Source organism: Dendropsophus ebraccatus, chromosome 5, assembly GCF_027789765.1.
Source record: "Dendropsophus ebraccatus isolate aDenEbr1 chromosome 5, aDenEbr1.pat, whole genome shotgun sequence".
In the NCBI taxonomy this organism is placed as follows: domain Eukaryota; kingdom Metazoa; phylum Chordata; class Amphibia; order Anura; family Hylidae; genus Dendropsophus; species Dendropsophus ebraccatus.
The window spans coordinates 139,171,882-139,193,588 of NC_091458.1; positions in this window are offsets into that span (position 1 = coordinate 139,171,882).

Consider the following 21,707-nt stretch of genomic DNA (forward strand, 5'->3'; position numbering starts at 1 on the left):
CAGGATTTTCGGAGGCTTTGCCCTGGGGCCAACGTCGTGGGCAGGGTTTGCCCGGAGTACCTGTGGAATCTGGTGGACCTCGACTGATGACACTGGTGTCCTCTTCCGTCACGCCGGTCACGTGGAGGCAACATGGTAAGGCGTGGGGGGAGTGGTGTTCGCTAGTGGGAGATCGGGACGCGGCCAAGGACGTGAGTGTCCGATTGGAAATCACTGTCGAATTTCTGCTGCAGTTGCGCGCGGCCGGCGTCTCGGGGTCCGTGGCGCAGCGTCGACTGTCCGGGGTATCCTTCTATTTTCAGTTATTGGGCTGGGAGGATGTGACCAGGGCTTTTATAATCAGACAGGCGCTTAAGGGTTGGAAGAAAGAGAGGCTTAGCCGCGATTCCCGCCGGCCGGTTTCTTATCGGTTGCTGGTGAAGTTGGTGGGCCATTGCCCCCTGGCATGCGGGACCCCTTATGATAGTTCGTTGTTTGCGGTCGCATTTGTATTGGCCTTTTTTGGTGCCTTGAGGGTTGGTGAACTCCTCCCTCCGTCTAAGCGCAGGCCGGGCGGGCTTCAGGTCTCAGACGTAGTCTTAGGGGACGGTGCCGTTAGGGTCAGGATAAGGAAATCGAAAACTGATCAGTTAGCTCGCGGTGCATGGCTCCCGTTGTGGGCCGTTGATGGCCCTGTCTGCCCGGTAAAATTGATTCATGATTATGTCAGGATTCGGGTAGCTAGCGAGCAGTTCCTGGTTCATGAGGACGGTTCCCCCCTGACGGTCTTTCAGTTCCAGTCGATGTTTCGGAGGTTGTTGCGGGCGGTGGGTTGCTCGCCGGGCGAGTATGGCACGCATTCTTTTAGGATCGGGGCTGCTACTGAGGCTGCCAGAGCGGGTCTTTCAGAGGAAGTGATAAAGAGAATCGGTCGCTGGCGCTCGGATTGCTATGCGCGCTATGTGCGTCCGGAGTTGTTGATTTGATTGACTAACAGTTCTTTCTTTTCAGAGATCGTTCCACCTGCGGTTCTCATTGTGGGGCATTCCTATGTCTGCCGCGCTGCTCAACGTGCGGAAGTCCGCCCTGGAGGGAGGAGCCTCGGTTTCAGAAGCATGACGGTCACATGGAGGGGAATAGGGGGGCTGAGGTGGCCCCAGGTTTTATCCGAGGTCATGTCCTTTGCTGCTTCTGTCTCAGGCCCTGTCATTCTAGTCATTCACGCGGGGGGCAATGACTTGTGTCACTGTAAAATCGGGGACCTTATGACGCTTATGCGTACCGATGTTGAGCGTTTCGGTCCGCTTTTCTCGGAGCTTGTTCTGGTGTGGTCCGAGATTGTCCCCCGCGTGGTATGGCAATATGCGAGAGATCCGGCAGCCATTGAACGTGCGAGACAAACATTAAATGCCCGTATGTCCCGGTTCGTCAGGTCCCGATCGGGCGTAGTCGTCCGTCATCGGCAGTTGGAGGGGGAGAATAGTGGTCTAATGCTTCGGGATGGTGTTCACTTAACGGATATAGGCACCGATATTTTTCTGTCCGGTATTCAGGACGGCATTGAGCAAGCCCTGTTCTTGTTGGGTGGTGGTCGGAGCCCCGTTTAGGTATAAAGGGCTCCTCCTTGGCTGAGAACACCTGCCTAGCAGGAAGGGTTAGCGGACGTTCGTGTACGGCGGGAGTCCGCCGGTGGCACCCCGTGGCTACCCCTCGTTGAGTTGGCACATCGTGCCGGTTTTGGTTTTACAGAATACGGTTAAATAAAAGCTGTGGCCGGCCATCACCCAGCAAAGAAATTGGTGTGTTTGTCTTTTTTCCTGGCGGCGTGGGGAGCTGGGTGCCCAAGGTGGGTGTATGGAGCTCAAGACAGTCTGGCATGCACCCGACTGCCTATGGAGGGTGTTCACGGACTGTCTGTGGCATCCTCCATAGGTTGTCTTCCAGTTTAATTTTCCTTCCCCTTAACGCTTGTCGCCCCGCCAGGAAAGAGTTAAGAATGGTGGTTCCCTCCTTCACCCTCCCCTTTCCTTTGCATGGTAGCTCAGGGACCAATAGTGGCTGCTCGCGGGCTTTAGAGCCTATTAGAAGGCTAAGGGGATGTGGCTAGAGCTTAGCTCATAAATATGGATCAGACCTCCCCCTCCTCAGTGACTGTTCAGAGGAGCGGTTTTCCCTCCCTCCCTCCCTATTAGATAAGTACAGTTGACATTGGAAATGTTGGTCATTGTTTACACACTAAAAAAACAAAAAAAAAAAAAAAAATAATGATAATAGGGGTGACTAATACAGCACCCGTCTATGCTCGTAAGTGTTTAATCACAAGTCACAGCTGGCTGAGAACACCTGCCTAGCAGGAAGGGTTAGCGGACGTTCGTGTACGGCGGGAGTCCGCCGGTGGCACCCCGTGGCTACCCCTCGTTGAGTTGGCACATCGTGCCGGTTTTGGTTTTACAGAATACGGTTAAATAAAAGCTGTGGCCGGCCATCACCCAGCAAAGAAATTGGTGTGTTTGTCTTTTTTCCTGGCGGCGTGGGGAGCTGGGTGCCCAAGGTGGGTGTATGGAGCTCAAGACAGTCTAAGGAGCCAAGTGTAATGTCTGTTACAGAACAGGCGAGGAGATACAAAGGCTGGGATCACAGATATTAAAGATTATCAGGAATGGTGAACAGGTATCAGAGGAGGGAAAAGAGAAGGAGGCGAGAGCATATAAACAATGCACAGAAAAGATAGGGAGCGATGGGGGAAGCATGGAGAACGAGGACGGAAATAATAAGAACACAAAACAGACTCATGCTTCAGAGGGAGGAAGTAAAATCAATGAATGGGATGATGAAACCTAAAAAGGAACACAGTAAACACGCGGCATGGATGAATATCGGCTGATGAACACTCATCTCTATTGTTTCTCATACTAGCCATGTCATCCCATTTCATACTGCTTTTCAAAGTATGCAAAATCTTCATCTTTTACATCTATCTATACATCTATCAGGCTACGTTCACACAGCATTTTTCTGTCTGTTTAACATATACATTAAGGCTAGGTTCACACTCTGTATCTGTGCGGCTGTATTGCGGGCGGTAAATCATCGGCCGGATTTTTCCGGTTCATGCGTACGCTGGAAAGTATAAGATATACGGCTGCACAGTGCACACTATGTATGAATCTACGACCTGATCGTAAACCCGTAAAAAATGAACAAGACCATTGTTTGCGGCTGGAAATGCGGCCGTGGATCCTGTTTGTGTGTTTCTCCCTTTTTGTTTTTCAGATATCGGTATCCTGTGGATTACGTCGGATTCCGTGGACTACGTCGATGACCAGCGGTTGTATGTTGTTTTTTTTTTATAAAATGGTCTATGAGGGGTGTGGGGGTGTTTTTATTTGAATAAAAAAGCTTACTGGAGCTTCCTGTACTAATTAATATTTAATTAATAAAACACATTTTCGTTGAAATAAAATCAGTTTCGTTGTTCAATAATTTAATTCAAACGAATCCATCATTGTGCAATTAAATATACTGTCAAAAAATAAATACATATATAAATATACATTTATATATATATATATATATATATATATATATTTATATTTATTTATTTTAACAGTATATTTAATTGCAAAATGATGGAATCGTTTAAATTTAATTATTGAACAATGAAAGGGACTTTATTGCAACGAAAATGTGTTTTATTAATTCAATATATTAACCATGAGAGACATCGGCATTCGGCATACTGCAGAGGATCGCAAACCCCGGTAATAGCGATTCATGTAAACTGTGTTCCCTGCTTTCCCAGATGCATCCAGAGGTGTTTCCATCACTTTCTAAAGATTTTATTTGTTATTTTTAGTTGAACCAGATTTCCAAGTAAATGACCGTATGTTTTCAGCCGCATGTCTATTTTTTCCCACGGCCGGAGTTTCATCCGCACATTTACAGCCGCATAAAAAATACAGCCGCACACATACATAGTGTGAACATAGCCTAATGGTGCGTTCACACCTACAGGATCTGCAGCTGATTTTCTGCAGCAGATTTCATTTAAATAACTGAACATAGCATCAAATCTGTTGCAGATCTGCTGCAGATCCTGTAGGTGTGAACGCACCCTAAAAGGCTATGTTAAGGCTATGTTCACACTACGTAAAAGTATGGTCGTTGTTGCAAGGGCGTACTTTGTACGTTGTGGAACACTGCCTATTTTTCTATGGGATCCCGACCGGAGCATATACACTTAGTATACGCTCCGGCCGGGATCCCATGCGGCGCCGCAAAGAACTGACATGTCAGTTTTCTGCGGCCGCAATTCAGTGAATTACTTGTGAAAGACCTGTCAGTTCACACAATGAAGCGAGCGGCTTTAAATGTACACAAAAATGTGGCTTACTATATTTCTTCTGTATGCTAAAATGTATTGAAAAGGAAACAGTGGAAAGGATGGAAAAATGCAGTGTGAACCCAGCCTTGGATTGTATCTGTTTATCTATGTTTGTATATAGACTGAAGGATACTAAAGGGCGTATTACATGACATGATAATGAGGGGGAAGCGAGGGACGGCCTGTCAGGTCAGTGCTCATTCCCCACTTGCTGCCTGTGCTATTACACGTACAGACAGTGAGCAGGGAGGAGCAGGAAGTGCCGCGAGGAGCTGCCCATTGCAGTATGGGGAGGTCTGCTGCTGCTGCTCCTATAACGCAGAGTGACATCGCTGACATAAACGGCATCTTTCAACATGTTCAGCCAAGATTGTGCATGTCGGCTGATCGTGGTCTTTTAACATGCACTATTACACTAACGTGCTCCTGCCTAGTGTGAATGGTGTTGTAGGAGAGCTGACCAAATTCGTCTTTTTTTTTCTGTAAACGATTATAGCCTGTAACAGCTGGTAATCGGCCAAGTACTGCCGATAATCGTTTAGGCCTTAAAGGGGATGTGTCACCAAAATATTCTTCTACTGATTAGAGTCAGATACTAAAACTTTTATTCTAATCTGTTTCTATTTTCTGACTGCAATTTTTTTTATTTAGCTTTTTGTACATTGTTATGGGGGCAGCCATCTTGCCTGAGGTGTTCTTAACAGCATTTAGTGACACTCTTTACAGCAAGCCTCAAGGACATAGACAACAATACATTGAGTCTGTCCCCTTGAGATGAATGTGACACATTACTGAGCGTGCTCTGTGAACTTTGAAGAGGTAATTCCACGGGGAGCTGCTACTGTCTCCTCTATCTACTGGTGTCACATGTTGTTGCAATGCTGTACAAATCACTTTACAGCGGCCTCCTCTTATCACCACAGATGCAACAGGAAATCTCAGCTTAGCTTTAGTCCCAGTGGTGAGAATCAAAACTGCAAGATGTCAGGATTATTTTATAATATAAATAGAAAAATGGAAAATTAGAAAAAAGTCACCAAAAATTCTTAAACAGTATGTTTAACATAAAAACAGTATTTTCTGATGACACATTCCCTTTAAGGGTGTGTTCACACAATCAGGTTTATAATTGCATTTATTGATTGCAAAGCCAAGAACAGATTGTAAATGTAGGACAGGTCATAAGGAAATACTGAGAATTCTCCTCTCTTCAAATCCATCTCTGGCTTTGTTTTCATTCATTGCAAATTTGCAATTAAAAACCTGAACGTGTGAACACAACATGAAGGAGATTCTTATTAGTTTCCTTTTCTCCGCCATCATTGAGAATTGCGGTCAGGCATGCATGAGTTGCGCCGTGCTAAGACATCAATTATATGATAATAACAGCTGTTTTATCTATTAATTGTGACATCCGCTCTGTTTATCTCAGAAGGAATGAGCTATCACCGCACAGTCACCATTACCTGCACTGCTGATTAGAAATAGACTGAACACTTCTCCTATTCTTTTAGCTCTAACAGAAATAGCTTCCTAATTCTCAGTTCAGTTTCTATAATCCAAGGAGATTTATGAAAGTGGAACATGCAGAGTGTGATACAATATATGGATGCGCATTCATACACAACCTCTTTTTATCTTCATTTTACTGTTTTGTTTTTGTTTTTTTTAAGTGCAAACCTGTTACTTTGTAAACCTTGCACAATGTGTTTTTTTCAAAGGGAATCTGTCAGCTTTTATGTCCCATACTGCTGACACTGTTAGATAGTGATAGGACAAGGAGATACATGGTACCAATCATATATCTGTCTGTGCTTCCAGGATGTAGAAAATGCTTTTATTCCCTGGAGCAAAGAGTCAAAGAGGCGTTCCCAAGCCCCTGAATAGCTGCAAGCTGGAATATCTCCTCCACCTCCCTGCTTGATTGGCACCTGAAAGCGGAGTCCCAGCAGGGTCAGGGGTGGGAGGAGGGGGAGGAGGTGTTAGCTTGCTGCACCTCCGGAGCACAGGAAAGCCTCTTTGACTCTTCTTACTGTTTAAGGGTACAAACACACACAGCGTATACGCAGCAGATACGCAGCAGATTTGATGGTGCAGATTTGATGCTGTGTTCAGTTATTTAGATCTAATCTGCTGCATATCTGCTGCGTATCTGCTGCGTATTTGCTGCGTATCGCAGCAGTAAATACGCAGCGTATATGCTGTGTGTGTTTGTACCCTAATAAAAACATTTTCTATGTTCTGGAATCACAGACAGATATGTGAAAGGTACCATGTGTCTCCTTGACCTAACAGCATCTAACAGTGTCAGCAGTTTAGAACATTAAAGGCAGCCGACAGAATTATGTGAAAATCAAAACTCGAATGTAAAAATCGCACCAAAAACGCAGCGATAAAAACGCAGCGATAAATACACAGCGATAAAAACGCAGCGATACGGTACGTGTGAAGCTACCCTAAAGGGAAACCATCAGCAGGTTTGACGAATTTAACCTTGTGACAGCTTACTATTGTGCAATGAGTGCTGAGGATAAAGGGAGGTCTCTTACCTTTATCCTCAGCACCATTTCCATGTAGTTTTTAGGGCCCATTTACACAGAAAGATTAGTTGACAGATTATCTGCCAAAGATTTGAAGCCAAAGCCAGGAACAGACTATAAACATAGATCAGGTCACAAAAGAAAGACTGAGATTTCAAATCCATTCCTGGCTTTGGCTTCAAATCTTTGGCAGATAATCTGTCAGATAATCTTTCTCTGTAAATAGACCATTAGTTTAATCCTGTAATCTAGTAAAGCTGTTTGGAGGACTGGGGGCAGGGCTACCGCCCACAAGGCACTGATACAACCCCCAGCTGGCCCACTTCTCTTAATGATTATCAGCAGAGCGCCCCCATGTTCCAAATGGCCTTACTGGACATTGGGATTAAACTACACATTACACGAAAATGGCACCAAGGATGATGGTAAGAAACCCACCTTCATCCACAGTGCTTCGTACACAATAGGGAGCTATCAGCATGTTAGATTCATCTCCTTTAAAGTGAAAGCATTGGTCCTAAATGGGTTAATTGTGTGTGTGTGTGTGTGTGTGTGTGTGTGTGTGTGTGTGTATATATATATATATTGTGGACATGTCACAGGAAAGGTGTTCGAGGGGAGGTACATCTCACCCAGGCTTCGGCACATGGTGAGGTGGTAAATCCGGGAAAGATCTCTTACTCAGCAGTATTATGCTGCTGAGTTGTTCTTTACATTTTCCGGGCCGGATTTACTGGAATGGTGGGTAGGTTGGTAGTGGGACCTGCCATTCCCTTCCCCCCGATCCAGTTCGGTTGTTGCAGTCAGGTGTGCCCTGATTAGCCTGCAACAAGTCAAAAGCTCCACAGAGCTACAGGGGATTGCTCTCAGCCAGGGTGAACAGTCTGCATGCTGTGTTTCCTGGGAGCAAGGAGTACTAACACTGCTGGGGTCTATTCACACCCTGCGATACCGCCTCTGGAAGTGTCAGATAGGTGACCTGTGTTAGTAAGTGCCCAGACGGGCAAGACCTTTTTTTGTTTGTTCTGTTTTCAAGCATGGTATTGCTCTATTTACGTTTAATGGATTGTTTATGCCGCTAATAAACGCCAAGTTGACCTTTTATAACTCAAAGCCTGATGTGAACTGTGTCCACACACACCATCCCCCGGGAAGATCCCTACAATTGGTGCTGCGGAGCGGGCAAAACGGTTGCTAGGGGCAACGGTGTGCATCAACTTGGCTACAGCTGCGTATGTCCTGGGTGAAGGCTGCTGCTTCACTCCAAAAACAGACAAGCAACATGGAGGAGATGATGAAGCAGTTAATGCAAGTGAGTTTGCAACAACAACAGGCGTTGGTCGCACAACAACAGGCTCAGGCAGCCGCTAAGCAGGACCAGGCGGCCGCTAACCTTCGCCATGAACAGGCAATGGCTGCACATCAGCAAGCGATGGCTCAGCAACAGAGACTTATTGAACACCTGATAGCGAAGCAAGAGGCGTCTGCAGGTGCTAATCCCCAGCTGGTGGCAGCAGCCGCTCCAGAGACTGTGTCTGTGAGAAGAGCCGTGCAGCGAGCGCTGCAAAAGATGACTGCTGATGATGATATTGAGGCCTACTTAACGGTCTTTGAGCGGGTGGCTGAGCGAGAGAAGTTACCCTCCACTGAGTGGGCAGAAGTGATTGCGCCCTATTTAACAGGCGAACCTCAAAAGGCCTACTATGACCTCAGTGAGCAAGAGGTCAAGGACTATCCTCGGCTAAGAGCAGAGATACTCGCCCGACTAGGAGTTACTGCTGCTGTCCGTGCCCGGAGGGTCCGCAACTGGAGCTACAGTCTGGACAAGTCAGCGAGGTCCCAGATGTACGACCTGATCCATTTGGCACGAAAGTGGTTGGAGCCAGACACCTCTACTCCTGCCCAGATCCTAGAGAGGGTCGTGATGGATCGCTACCTACGAGCACTCCCTGCTGATCTGCAACGCTGGGTGGGACAAGGTGACCCTAGGAGTGCCGACGAACTTGTCAACCTTGTCGAGAGGTTCCAGGCGACCGAGGACTACCTCCGTGATGTTCCTGCAGCACCATCACCTCCCCGGAGTGCCAGATCTGTGCCGTCAGCTGGTAAGAGACTTCCATCTATTGGGGGAGTGTGGAGGGGTGCTGATAGAGGGAAGAGCGCTCAGGAGGTGTCTCAAGGGCAAAAGACTGGTGGTGGTCCCAGGTGGCTAAGTGGCCCTAAAAAGGACTTCCTGCCAAGGAGACCAGGCCCTATCCAGTGCTGGAGATGCCATGAGACGGGACATATGTCTGCCCATTGCCCTCTTACCACTGAGCCCATGGAGTGTGACGCTAGCCGGCGTCAGTCGCTATTTGCAGAGCCGTCTTTTGTTGCAGTCACGGGACTAGAGACTGAACCACAAGTCTGCAACATTACGGTCAATGACTTCCCTGTTAAGGCGTTGCTGGACTCAGGAAGCCTTGTCACCTTGGTGCATGCCAGCCTGGTGACTGGGGACTTTGTGCCAAAAAGACATATGAGTGTGGTCTGCATACATGGCGATACAAAGGTGTACCCTATAGTACTGGCTAATGTCGGGACTGAACTAGGCACTGTACAATATGAAGTGGGTGTGGTTAAAAACCTTATGCATAATGTGATATTGGGGCGTGATTTTCCATTGTTCTGGGCTTTATGGGGAAAACAACAATCCCCTGAAAGGAGTGAGGATACCCCTAAGTCTATTGCATTACCCACGGTAAATGATAAGAATGTACAGGATGAAAATGCTTTTCCTTTGCAGGTCCTGGCTGGTGAGGAAGAGGCTCCTCCCACTGACCAGAATGTTCCAGACTTAGAGGTGTCTAGAGATAATTTTGGGACTGCACAGTTGCAGGACCCCACTCTCAAAAATGCGAGAGAGCAGGTCACTGTTATGAATGGGGTACCTCAGGAACCAGAAGCTGAGAAAAAGTTTCCACATTTTTCTGTGACTAACGATCTCTACTATAGAGTCACTAAAATTAATGATGAGGTTGTGGAACAGCTTCTGGTGCCTAAGTCGTACCGGCGTCAGGTACTCGACATGGCCCATAATCATGTCCTTGGGGGCCACTTGGGGACAGATAAAACGCAGGAGAGAGTCCTCCAGAGGTTTTATTGGCCTGCGATTTATGCTGACATAAAAAAATACTGTGAGTCGTGCCCCACATGTCAGCTTAGCGCCCCAGTGTCGCATTTCCGCAGCCCGTTGGTTTCGCTCCCCATCATAGAGGTACCTTTTGACCGGATCGCAATGGACTTGGTGGGTCCCATTGTAAAGTCGGCAAGGGGACACCAGTACATTTTGGTGGTCTTAGACTACGCAACCCGCTATCCTGAGGCTGTCCCCTTAAGAAACACTGCATCTAAAACAATTGCGTGTGAATTGTTTTATATGTTTTCCAGGGTGGGGATCCCCAAGGAGATCTTGACCGACCAAGGTACCCCGTTTATGTCAAAGGTGATGAAGGATGTATGCAAACTGTTTAAAATCTCACACATACGTACCTCTGTATATCATCCCCAAACAGATGGATTAGTGGAGAGGTTTAATAAAACCCTAAAACATATGTTAAAGAAAGTGGTGGAAAAAGATGGTCGGGATTGGGATCACTTACTTCCTTACCTGATGTTTGCTATTAGGGAAGTGCCCCAAGCATCCACAGGGTTCTCTCCCTTCGAGTTGGTCTATGGTCGTCACCCTAGGGGTTTGTTGGATATTGCAAAAGAGACCTGGGAAAGCGAGTCCACCCCATATAAGAGTGTTATTGAGCATGTAGCACAAATGCAGGACCGTATAGCCTCTGTAATGCCCCTAGTAAGGGAACACCTCCAGAGGGCGCAAGAGAGCCAAAGCAGAATTTACAATCGTTCTGCGAGAATCAGGACATTTAGCCCAGGTGACCGGGTACTCATTCTTGTTCCCACTGTAGAAAGTAAATTCTTAGCCAAGTGGCAAGGTCCCTATGAAATTGTAGAGAAGATCAGTGAGGTCAACTACAAAATACACCAACCAGGTAGAAGGAAGCCTTTCCAAGTTTATCACATAAACTTGATCAAGCCCTGGAAAGACAGGGAATCCTTGGTGGCGACAAACTCTGTTAATAATTTGTCACAACCAATCCCTCCGGTCAAGATTGGTGATACTCTATCAGTGTCACAGAAGCAGGAGACTAAAGAATTTTTGCAGAAAAATAAAGACAAGTTTTCTGACCTACCAGGGCGTACGCATCTCATTCACCATCACATTGAAACTGAGCCTAGAAGCAGGGTAAACCTTAAGCCCTATAGAATACCAGAAGCACGGAGGGAGGCGGTGTCAGCCGAGGTACAACGTATGCTTGACCTAGGAGTCATTGAGGTGTCCCAGAGCGAATGGTCCAGCCCGATTGTGTTAATCCCAAAGCCCAATGGAACTTGGAGGTTCTGTAATGACTTTAGAAAGTTAAATGAGATCTCCAAGTTCGATGCCTACCCCATGCCCAGGGTAGATGAGTTGATTGAAAGAATGGGTAATGCCAGGTACATAACCACCCTCGATCTCACAAAAGGCTACTGGCAGATCCCCTTCACTCCAGAGGCTAAAGAGAAGACTGCATTCTCCACCCCTGATGGGCTCTTCCAATATGTAGTGATGCCATTCGGGTTACATGGAGCCCCTGCCACTTTTCAGAGGTTGATGGACTTGATTCTGCGACCACATCGAGATTACTCCGCTGCCTACCTCGATGATGTGGTCATTTTTAGCCCTGATTGGGAAAGTCACCTCTGTAAGGTCCAGGCGGTGTTAGAAGCCATAAGCGATGCGGGGTTAACCATCAATGCAGAGAAGTGTGCATTAGCCTTAGAGGAGGCCAAATACTTGGGCTACATTATTGGGAGGGGGTTAGTGAAACCACAACTAAATAAAATCGAGGCAATACAGAATTGGCCTAAACCCCTCACAAAGAAACAGGTCAGAGCTTTCCTGGGTATTACGGGCTATTACCGTAGGTTTGTGCCAAACTTTGCCACAGTTGCAGCCCCGCTAACTGACCTGACAAAGGGAGGTAAGTCAGCAATGGTGACATGGACTCCAGAGGCCGAGAAGGCTTTTCAAAGCCTTAAATCTGCCTTGTGTCAACAACCTGTGCTAGTTACCCCTGACTTTAGGCAAGAGTTTCTGGTCCAGACAGATGCCTCTAATACAGGGTTAGGCGCCGTTCTCTCACAGGTCGTGAATGGCGAGGAGCACCCGGTGATGTACTTAAGCAGAAAACTATCCCCGGCCGAAAAAAACTACGCCATTGTTGAGCGAGAATGTCTGGCAGTGAAATGGGCCCTAGAGTCCCTGAGGTACTACTTGCTAGGCAGAAAATTCAAGTTAGTGACAGACCATGCCCCCCTAACATGGATGAAGCTCAACAAGGAGAAAAATGCGAGGGTGACTAGATGGTTTCTGTCCCTCCAAAACTTTAATTTTACCGTGGAACACAGGCCAGGAAAGTTACAGGCAAATGCTGACGCCCTATCAAGGGTACACTGTCTGTGGGGACAAAATGCTCAGCCCTCCGGTCTGAAAAAGAGGGGGGGGATATGTGGACATGTCACAGGAAAGGTGTTCGAGGGGAGGTACATCTCACCCAGGCTTCGGCACATGGTGAGGTGGTAAATCCGGGAAAGATCTCTTACTCAGCAGTATTATGCTGCTGAGTTGTTCTTTACATTTTCCGGGCCGGATTTACTGGAATGGTGGGTAGGTTGGTAGTGGGACCTGCCATTCCCTTCCCCCCGATCCAGTTCGGTTGTTGCAGTCAGGTGTGCCCTGATTAGCCTGCAACAAGTCAAAAGCTCCACAGAGCTACAGGGGATTGCTCTCAGCCAGGGTGAACAGCCTGCATGCTGTGTTTCCTGGGAGCAAGGAGTACTAACACTGCTGGGGTCTATTCACACCCTGCGATACCGCCTCTGGAAGTGTCAGATAGGTGACCTGTGTTAGTAAGTGCCCAGACGGGCAAGACCTTTTTTTGTTTGTTCTGTTTTCAAGCATGGTATTGCTCTATTTACGTTTAATGGATTGTTTATGCCGCTAATAAACGCCAAGTTGACCTTTTATAACTCAAAGCCTGATGTGAACTGTGTCCACACACACCATCCCCCGGGAAGATCCCTACAATATATATATATATATATATATATATATATATACGTACCTTTTTTTCTATAGTACAAAGAGACAGAGGTGCTCCTGACTCCCTGGGCTGCTGCAAGCTGTAACACCTCCTTACTACTGTTGAGCGGATCTGTCAACATATTTGGATTCCGCAACATTATCCAAACCTAAATGCTAGCCATTTGATTCCTGGCGGCTGCAGAAGTTGGATGGCGCCCTAGGGAGTCCTGGAAAACATGGTTGCAGCCATAGGCCTTAGGCTATATCTATGTTTTCCTGGCAGCCCTAGGGCGGCATCCAACTTCTGCAGCCACAGGGAATCAAACCACCTGTGTCTAACAGATAACAGTACCAGAAATGAACGGGCACAGTAGCAATTCTAGCCATTCGTCTTATCACCAAGACCCCACCGATCAGAGCTTCTTACAGGTCACTATAACACATCAGAAGTTTAGAAAGTTTCAGCTGACTTTAAAAAAAATAAAATAGAAGTTTGTGTCACATTGTTTTGCAGACCATAACTTGGAGCTGGATCTGAGCTACAAGTCAACAATTTCATTGATACCAATTTTTAGTTACATGTGATATTTTAATCACTTTTTATTTAATTTTTTAAAAGATGGTATGAAGAGAAAACAACAATTCTTCTTTTATTTTTATCATTTTTAGAGAGGCAAAAATAATTAAAAATAATAATCTGATCAAGTTTAAAAAAAAAAAAATTGGGGGGGCATTCACCAAAAGGTTAAATCATGTGATAATTGTATTGTCTTTATGTAGAGGGCAATACCAGATATGTGTACTTTTTTTTCCCCCCTAAATAAATTATTAGTTTTGGGGGGAGATTTATCAAACTGGTGCAAAGTAGAATTGTCTCAGTTGCCCCTAGCAACCAATCAGATTCCACTTTTCATTCCTCACAAATTCTTTGGAAAATGAAAGGTGGAATCTGATTGGCTGCTAGAGACAACTAAGAAAATTCTACTTTACACCAGTTTGATAAATCTCCCCCTATGTGTTTTGTATTTTTCCACTGAGGTAAGTATACTACATTGCAGTACCAATCTGTACGATTATGTATTACTACTGCAGACATGTATTATATCTGTCAGTACTTTACTGTCATAGCTTGATGGTTTTTCGTAGCCAGCAAACTTGAGGCTGCTTTAAGACCTCTAGGTGCTATTGTTTCAATTGAAAATCTGATCTCTTTGCAAAACGCCAGTGGGGGACAAAAGATTTCTCCTGTTAGATGCTGTGATCACAATGAACGCAGCATCTAAAGAGTTAACTGTCAAGATCACAGTATAGCTCCAATCCTGACAACGGCAGTGGGAGCCTGTCAGTGTGTCACAGCCAGTTTCCACCGTAGATGACACTGTCACTGCTTCTGTGCCTGTGTCATCCTATTAGAGTAACTATCCAGCCTACATTTTGGAAGGAGTTAAGATCCCATCAGCTTGTATTTGGTCTGAACTGATCTTACCTTTAAAAATACATAAATGCATAGGAAATAATGCTGGGAATAAAATGCTGCCTGAAGGAGAAAAGTGGAAAAGTAAAAAGTTTAATCATTGTCTTGAACAAAACTAATTCAGTGACCCACAAAAATTAAGGACAGCTGCATGCACCTCTTTATGGCCAGCTCTAGGTACTGTACATATGTTCTTATCACTACAGCTGTTCCTGTTGCTTGCAGACATAAAGTTAAGTAACCCACCCAGAATAGCAGCTGTCAGAAGATTAATAAACTGGAATAGCAGCCACTGTTTATCTATCCGAGCATCTCTTGTGCTTAGCAGGAAACTCCAGAGTAACTTTATCACATTCTGAAATGTAGCTACACTAAATAGGTCATAGACACAATTATAAAGGGATGCTAATACAAATGTACATTATTCATTCATTAGTAGCGTCTTATGATTTACAATATACGAGCGCATACAAAAGGTTGGAGTGGAGAAAATTCATCATTTACTATTCATTTATTTTGACATGTTTACATCAGTTGCAGAGCTAGAGGTTCAGCATGGGGGGGTTATATATTCAAGGCCTAAGTGGCCCCCAACCAGGATAACATATGTTTACAACTGCAGAGGCCTATACTGATGGGTTTTACAGAGGTGATCTACAACCATACATAGATGATTACAGTAACATTACAACCAGTTTTCTTTTTCTTCTCCATTCTGCCCAGAACACCATGAAGATTTCCTATGTAAAGGATGGCGCTTAAGCATCTTTGGCTCTTATTCTCACTACCCTATTCCCTACTTTCAAATCATTTCTCACTACCCTATTCCCTACTTTAATCATGGTCCCATAGTGCCCTCCCTACTGCCCCTACAGAGTAGTAGTGCTCCTTCTTGCCCTCCTCACAGTATTGGTGTTCCCTTACTGCCACTTCTCAGCACTATTGCTCCCCTAAAGCCTTTCTTACAATACTAAGCCACTGTGTTGTCTTGGCCTGTGTGCTTGGTGTATTGTCTTGGAAGTTAAAGGGGTACTCCGGTGGGGGGGCTTTTTTTCGGTCTGGCCGGGGAGGAGGTGGTTGAGGGCAGCGACGTCCACTCACTTCTCCAGTTCCAGCTGCGGGTCCCGTATCGCGGCGCTCCGGTCCCCGCTGCCCGGCCGTTTCCTGGTCTCTGACGCGGGCTTGAGACGTGACCAAGTCCGCTCAGCCAGTCAGTGATGGAGGTCCCGCCCCCGTCACTGACTGGCTGAGCGGACTTGAAATGTCACGTCTCAAGCCCGCGTCAGAGACCAGGAAGCGGCCGGGCAGCGGGGACCGGAGCGTCGCAATACGGGGATACGGGACCCGCCGCTGGAACCGGGGAGGTAAGTGGACGTCGCTGCCCTCAGCCATCTCCTCCCCGGCCAGATCGAAAAAAATCCCCCCCGCCGGAGTACCCCTTTAAAGCATTGACCCAGTCTAAAGGCCCCCGTTATGGCCAATAATCAACTCGTGGAATAGAGGGCAACGATCAGCCGACATCGTTCATGTTGGCTGATCGTTGCGTCGCTTATTGCGTGCGCTGCTCCCCTTTGCACAGTAACTATGAGCGCTCGTAACTCATAGTTACCATGCAGCAGCAGCACTGAGAGAGAGGGAGCTATTGGCTCCCTCCCTGTCAGTCACTCTTGCGGCTGCAGCGGTCCCAAGAGGCTGCTCTCCATATCTGGTGTCGGCACTCGAGTGACGTCAAGGGCACATTCTGGTGTTGAGGCTTGAGTAAGGGCGCATTCACACACTCCAGACCATGAAGCTACGGACGCTATAGACCATGAAACTGCGGCCCAGAATGAGAAACTCCTGGCATCATGTATCATTAAGATGCCAGGAGCTCCGTACCTGATCAAATCGTCACAGATTAGATCCTGTGTAGCACAACTTAAAAGCATGACATATACCCATAATTCACTTGGGTGGGCTCATATCCCTGCCAGGACAATAGTACAGTGGTTTAAGAGTAACTTGGATTAACAGTGTTTTGCAAGAAGAGCTCACAGTTTTTCAAAATTGTAACTTGGTTAAAGAGCATTGCTTTGGTTTAACCCCTAAAGGACTGAGCCAATTAGCATTTTTGCACTTTCCGTTTTTCCTCCTTGTGCTTAAAAGGCCATAGCACTTGCATTTTTTCACCTAGAAACCCACATGAGCCCTTATTTTTTGCACCACCAATTGTACTTTACAATGACAGGCTGAATTTTTTCATAAAGTACATTGCAAAACCAAAAAAAAAAATTCAAAGAGTGGTGAAATAGTAAAAAAAAAACATTTCTTTTATTTGGGGGGTATTTGTTTTTACGCCATTCGCCCTGGGGTAAAACTAACTTGTTATATATGTTCCTCAAGTCGTTACAATTACAACGATATATAACTTGTATAACTTTCATTGTATCTGATGGCGTGTAAAAAATTCAAACCATTGATAACAAATATGTGTTCCTTAAAATCGCCCCATTCCCAGGCTTACAACGCTTTTATCCTTTGGTCTATGGGGCTGTGCGAGGTGTCATTTTTTGCGCCATGATGTGTTCTTTCTATCGATACCTTGATTGCGCATATGCGACTTTTTGATTGCTTTTTCTGGATTTGATGCGACCAAAAATGCGCAATTTGGCACTTTAGGATTTTTTGGCGCTTACGCCGTTTACTGTGCGAGATCAGGAATGTGATAAATTAATAGTTCAGGCGATTATTTATAAGATGGGAAAAGGGGGAGGGGGCTTTTTATTAATAATGACACTTTTTTTTTTTTTAACACATATACTAGAAGCCCCCATGGGGGAATCTCTTCATAGCTGTAACCCGTCTGGCTGGAATTCCTGTTTTTAGTCTGTTTTTTACAACCAGCACAAGTCAGAAATTCTGCCTAAGCATACCATATCTCCCAACCGTGCTGAACAAGTGCCCCGCTACCTCCCGCCATAGCAGGGGAACATCTGGTCATCCCTCTCATGAGGCCACATATTTGGGTTGAGTATATAAATAGATTTGCTTATCTCTATCTGGTATACTATATAGGTAATGGTCCATTTTTTACCTCCAGACAACATGAGTTCCAAAAGAAAAAGGAATAGACCCTGTTTTATTTTTGGAGAAACTCGGTAGGTACATTGGGTCTTAAGTGTACCTTAGTATGTCTCCGTTTTCTGCAAGAAAGGCTTCTTCTGCCGTACAAGCTCTGTGACCATATGCTAGAGCCCTTACATTAGAGAATATGTTCAGAAGATAACCTATTATCTACCACTGATAAGGTTCACCTAGGTCCAGCTCCAGAGAAGGTCATAAATATTCATCATTTTCACTACTAAACGGGAGCAATGGCCGAGTGTTCATAAACAAATAGCTGTAAGCATCTGCAAGAACTATGGATTCCTCAGTCCACTTAGAAAAGAAAAGAGCGGCTTTGCATTCACACATAAGCCTGCTATCTCAGTCTCCACAACAAAAGCTGCTACAATATAAACATTGCTATATATCTATTGAACAGGAAATTTAGTGTTCAATGATCTGGAAGCTTTCATTATTATTACTGACAATGAATTAACAAGGCAATTTGCGGGCATAAATAAAATTGCAGCGAAAAGTACATTCACTCACATAAAACACAATGTGACAGAGACTGAAATCCAGAAAGCGAGCGGAAAGCCGGAGAAGAAGATACATGTGACACTGACAAAGAGAACGGCAGCAAATCAGTGACAGGAAGAGAGAAAGGTGACGCTCAGCAGACAGTGACAGATTGATTCGGAGACGGTAAACAGATGAAGATATACTCGATCATACAGAGGAAAGGGGAACTAGCCCCCCTTACTAGCCCTTACTATGTTTCCTTATATCAAGAAGTCCTTAAAGTGTTACTGTCATTAAAATTTTTATTGCAGAAATCAATAGTACAGGCGATTTTAAGAAACTTTGTAATTGGGTTTATTAGCCGAAAAATGAATTTTTATCATGAAAAAGCAGTTTGAAGCCCTCCCCCCTGTCTTCATGGTTTTCCTATGGAGAGAGAAAGTAAAAGCAGCAAAACAGGACAACAAAGAGTTAATTTACATTCACATCCTGGGCTCTCTCCTTTGACAGGCACCATGGACCTCTCTGACCTCTAATTAGGGCTCTGAATAGCTCCCCTGCTGAGCAATCCTTTGTTCCTAGCTCTCAGCTGCCCGCTAATCTCCCTCCTCACCCCTCCCCTATTCATAGACCAGACAGATCCGACTGATGAAAAAACAGTCGAGATTTTCTGATTCTGAGAAGTGGATGACAGAAAGGAGAGGAGGGGGGACCTGGGAAAAGGCTTTTTACATGCAGATAATGGCAGATTTGGCTAATAAACCCAATTACAAAGTTTCTTAAAATCGCCTGTACTATTGATTTCTGCAAAAAAAGTTTAACGACAGTGACACTTTAAGAGTTTTTAACCCCTAGACGACCCAGGGCGTATAGTTACGCCATGGAAGTCTGTCCCCAGACGCCCTAGGGCGTAACTGTACGCCCTGGGTGTTTCTCCCGCTATGAAGCGTGCTCCGGAGCTCACCGGTAATGACACGCTGCAGCGATCGCGCTGCCGCGTGCCATTAACTCCTTAAACGCCGCGATCGCGACCGCGGCGTTTAAGTGTAAGTGACAGGGGGAGTCCCCTGTCACTTACCGATCGGGACCCCCGCAGTGTGACTGCGGGGGTCCCGATCGGTAAAATGGGCCGCCGGAGGTCTCTTACCTGCCTCCGTGCGGTCCGATCGGCGATCTGCTACTCTAAGCCTGCACAGGCAGGCTCAATGAGCAGATCGCCGATAACACTGATCAATGCTATGCCTATGGCATAGCATTCATCAGTGTAGAAATCAAACTAATCTATGTAAAAGTCCTCCAAAGGGACTTCAAATGTGTAAAAAAAAAAAAGTTAAAAACACTAACACACTACCCCAAAACCCATCCCCCAATAAAAGTTGAAATCACCCCCCTTTCCCATTATATAAATAAAACATATAAAAATAAATAAATAGATAAACATATAATATACCGTAGCGTGCGTAATTGTCCAATCTATTAAAATATAATAAGCATCATTGCGAACGGTAAACGGCGTACACGAAAAGAGGGGAAAAAGTGCGCGGATTACCGATTTTATGTTACATTATATATATAAAAAAATTAATAAAAAGTGATCAAAACGTCCAATCTTCACAAATATGGTATTAATAAAAACTAGAGATCATGGCGGAAAAAATGACACCCCATACAGCCCCGTAGGTGAAAAAATAAAACCGTTATAAGCGTCACAATAGTCCCATTTTATTTATAATTAATTGCCAAAAAAAAGGATTTCATTTAAAAAAAATATATAACATTAGAGAATCTGCGTAAACCTGCATATGGTTGTGTTCGGACTGACCTATAGAGTAATGGTATCATGTCGCTTTTACCATATAGTGCATTACGTAGACACAGGAACCCCCCAAACGTTACCATATTGCATTCTTTTTTGCGATTTCACCTATTTATATCTTCATAAATAATATATTTGGGATTCCATCATACATGTTATGGTAGAAGGAAAGACGCCATTACAAAGTACAACTATTCCTGTAACAAATAAGCCCTTACATGGCCTGTAGATAAAAAACTGAAAGTGCTGGAGCTCTTAGAAGGGGAGGAGGGAAAAACGGAAACACTAAGATCAAAATTTGCGCGGTCCACTGGGTCATTTTGGGCCTGGTCTTCAAAGGGTTAATTAAAGAGGAACTCCGGGAAGGGCCACATTTTTAAGATGGCCAGATAGGGGAAGGGTGAAAACAATAACGTTCACTTACCTCCCTGGCACAGCGCTGACACCCCAAAACCAATGCTCCACTCCCCCTGTCTTTTGCCGCTTCCTGCTGGTGATAAGGGACCTGGAAAGTAGTGATGATGTGATGACAACTGAAGAACCTTATGATGATGAAGACATGACCACTCCATGATAGATCTTGCAAAAGCCCACAAGCAAGCAAGATACAGTGGTGCCTTGGATTATGAGCATAATTCGTTCTGGGACTGTGCTTGTAATCCAAATCCAAAAACTGTTAAACCAAAGCAAATTATTCCCATAAGAAATAATTGCAATGCAGACAATTGGTTCCACGCCCCAAAAATAATGATTTTTTTATTCTGAACAACATGTAAAACAAATGAAACAAACATTTAGAAAGTTACTGTACAGTACAGCAATCAGCATGTGGAATATAATGTATAGTAACCGCATAACCCTGATAAAACAGCAGCAGTTTGTAGATACAGGATAGAGCTGCAGATCATGTAGTAGCGTAGTACAACAGGCTAAAATAGAGAAGCAGGGCTGCTGTTAGAGGTCTGTGTGGTCACTTGACAACAGTGGGGAAGGGGCGTGGGTTAAGCACGGACCAATCAAGAAGTGAGAATCAGAGCTCTGCAGGAGGACAGTAAAAGAAACTTTTCTATAAAGCAGTGTGAATGGAGGAGTGTAAGTGTAGGCACATTATAGCAGCAGTGTATATAGCTGAGTGTAAGTGCAGGCAGATTATAGCAGGAATGAAGAGGATGGGAAACACAAGGGCTGACAGCCTGAAGTTGATCTGCTATGATTTGGAAGGTGAGGGAGACGTCCTGGGTTAGAGTACAGTGCTGCAGACCCCGCTATACAAACCATGCCCCCTCACCACTTTCCCTCCCACCCAGCACAGGGAGCTCTTAAACCAAAGCAATGCTCTTAAACCAAGTCACAATTTTCAAAAACTGTGAGCTCTTCTTGCAAAAAACTCTCAATCCAAGTTACTCTTAAACCAAGGTACCACTGTACTTGAATAATTGGGGACTAATGTTATGATAAAATGTTAAACAGGGGGGGAAATGTTGGAAAAATGTTCAGTTAATTTGATTTGCTATAACATACTCTTTGTTAAACAGGTAGAAATAAGAGCGTTCACTCATCGTAATACTGCAAATTCAGTCCTTTATTCTGACATCACACAGGAATGTCCCTGCTCATCCCCCTTACTCTTATCAGATGTCGGGGCCTTCAACTTTAGCCATAAGACCTTTTTCTTAACCCATATAAGGGCTAACCATACTATAATTGATAGATTTCACTTCAAGTTACCAAGT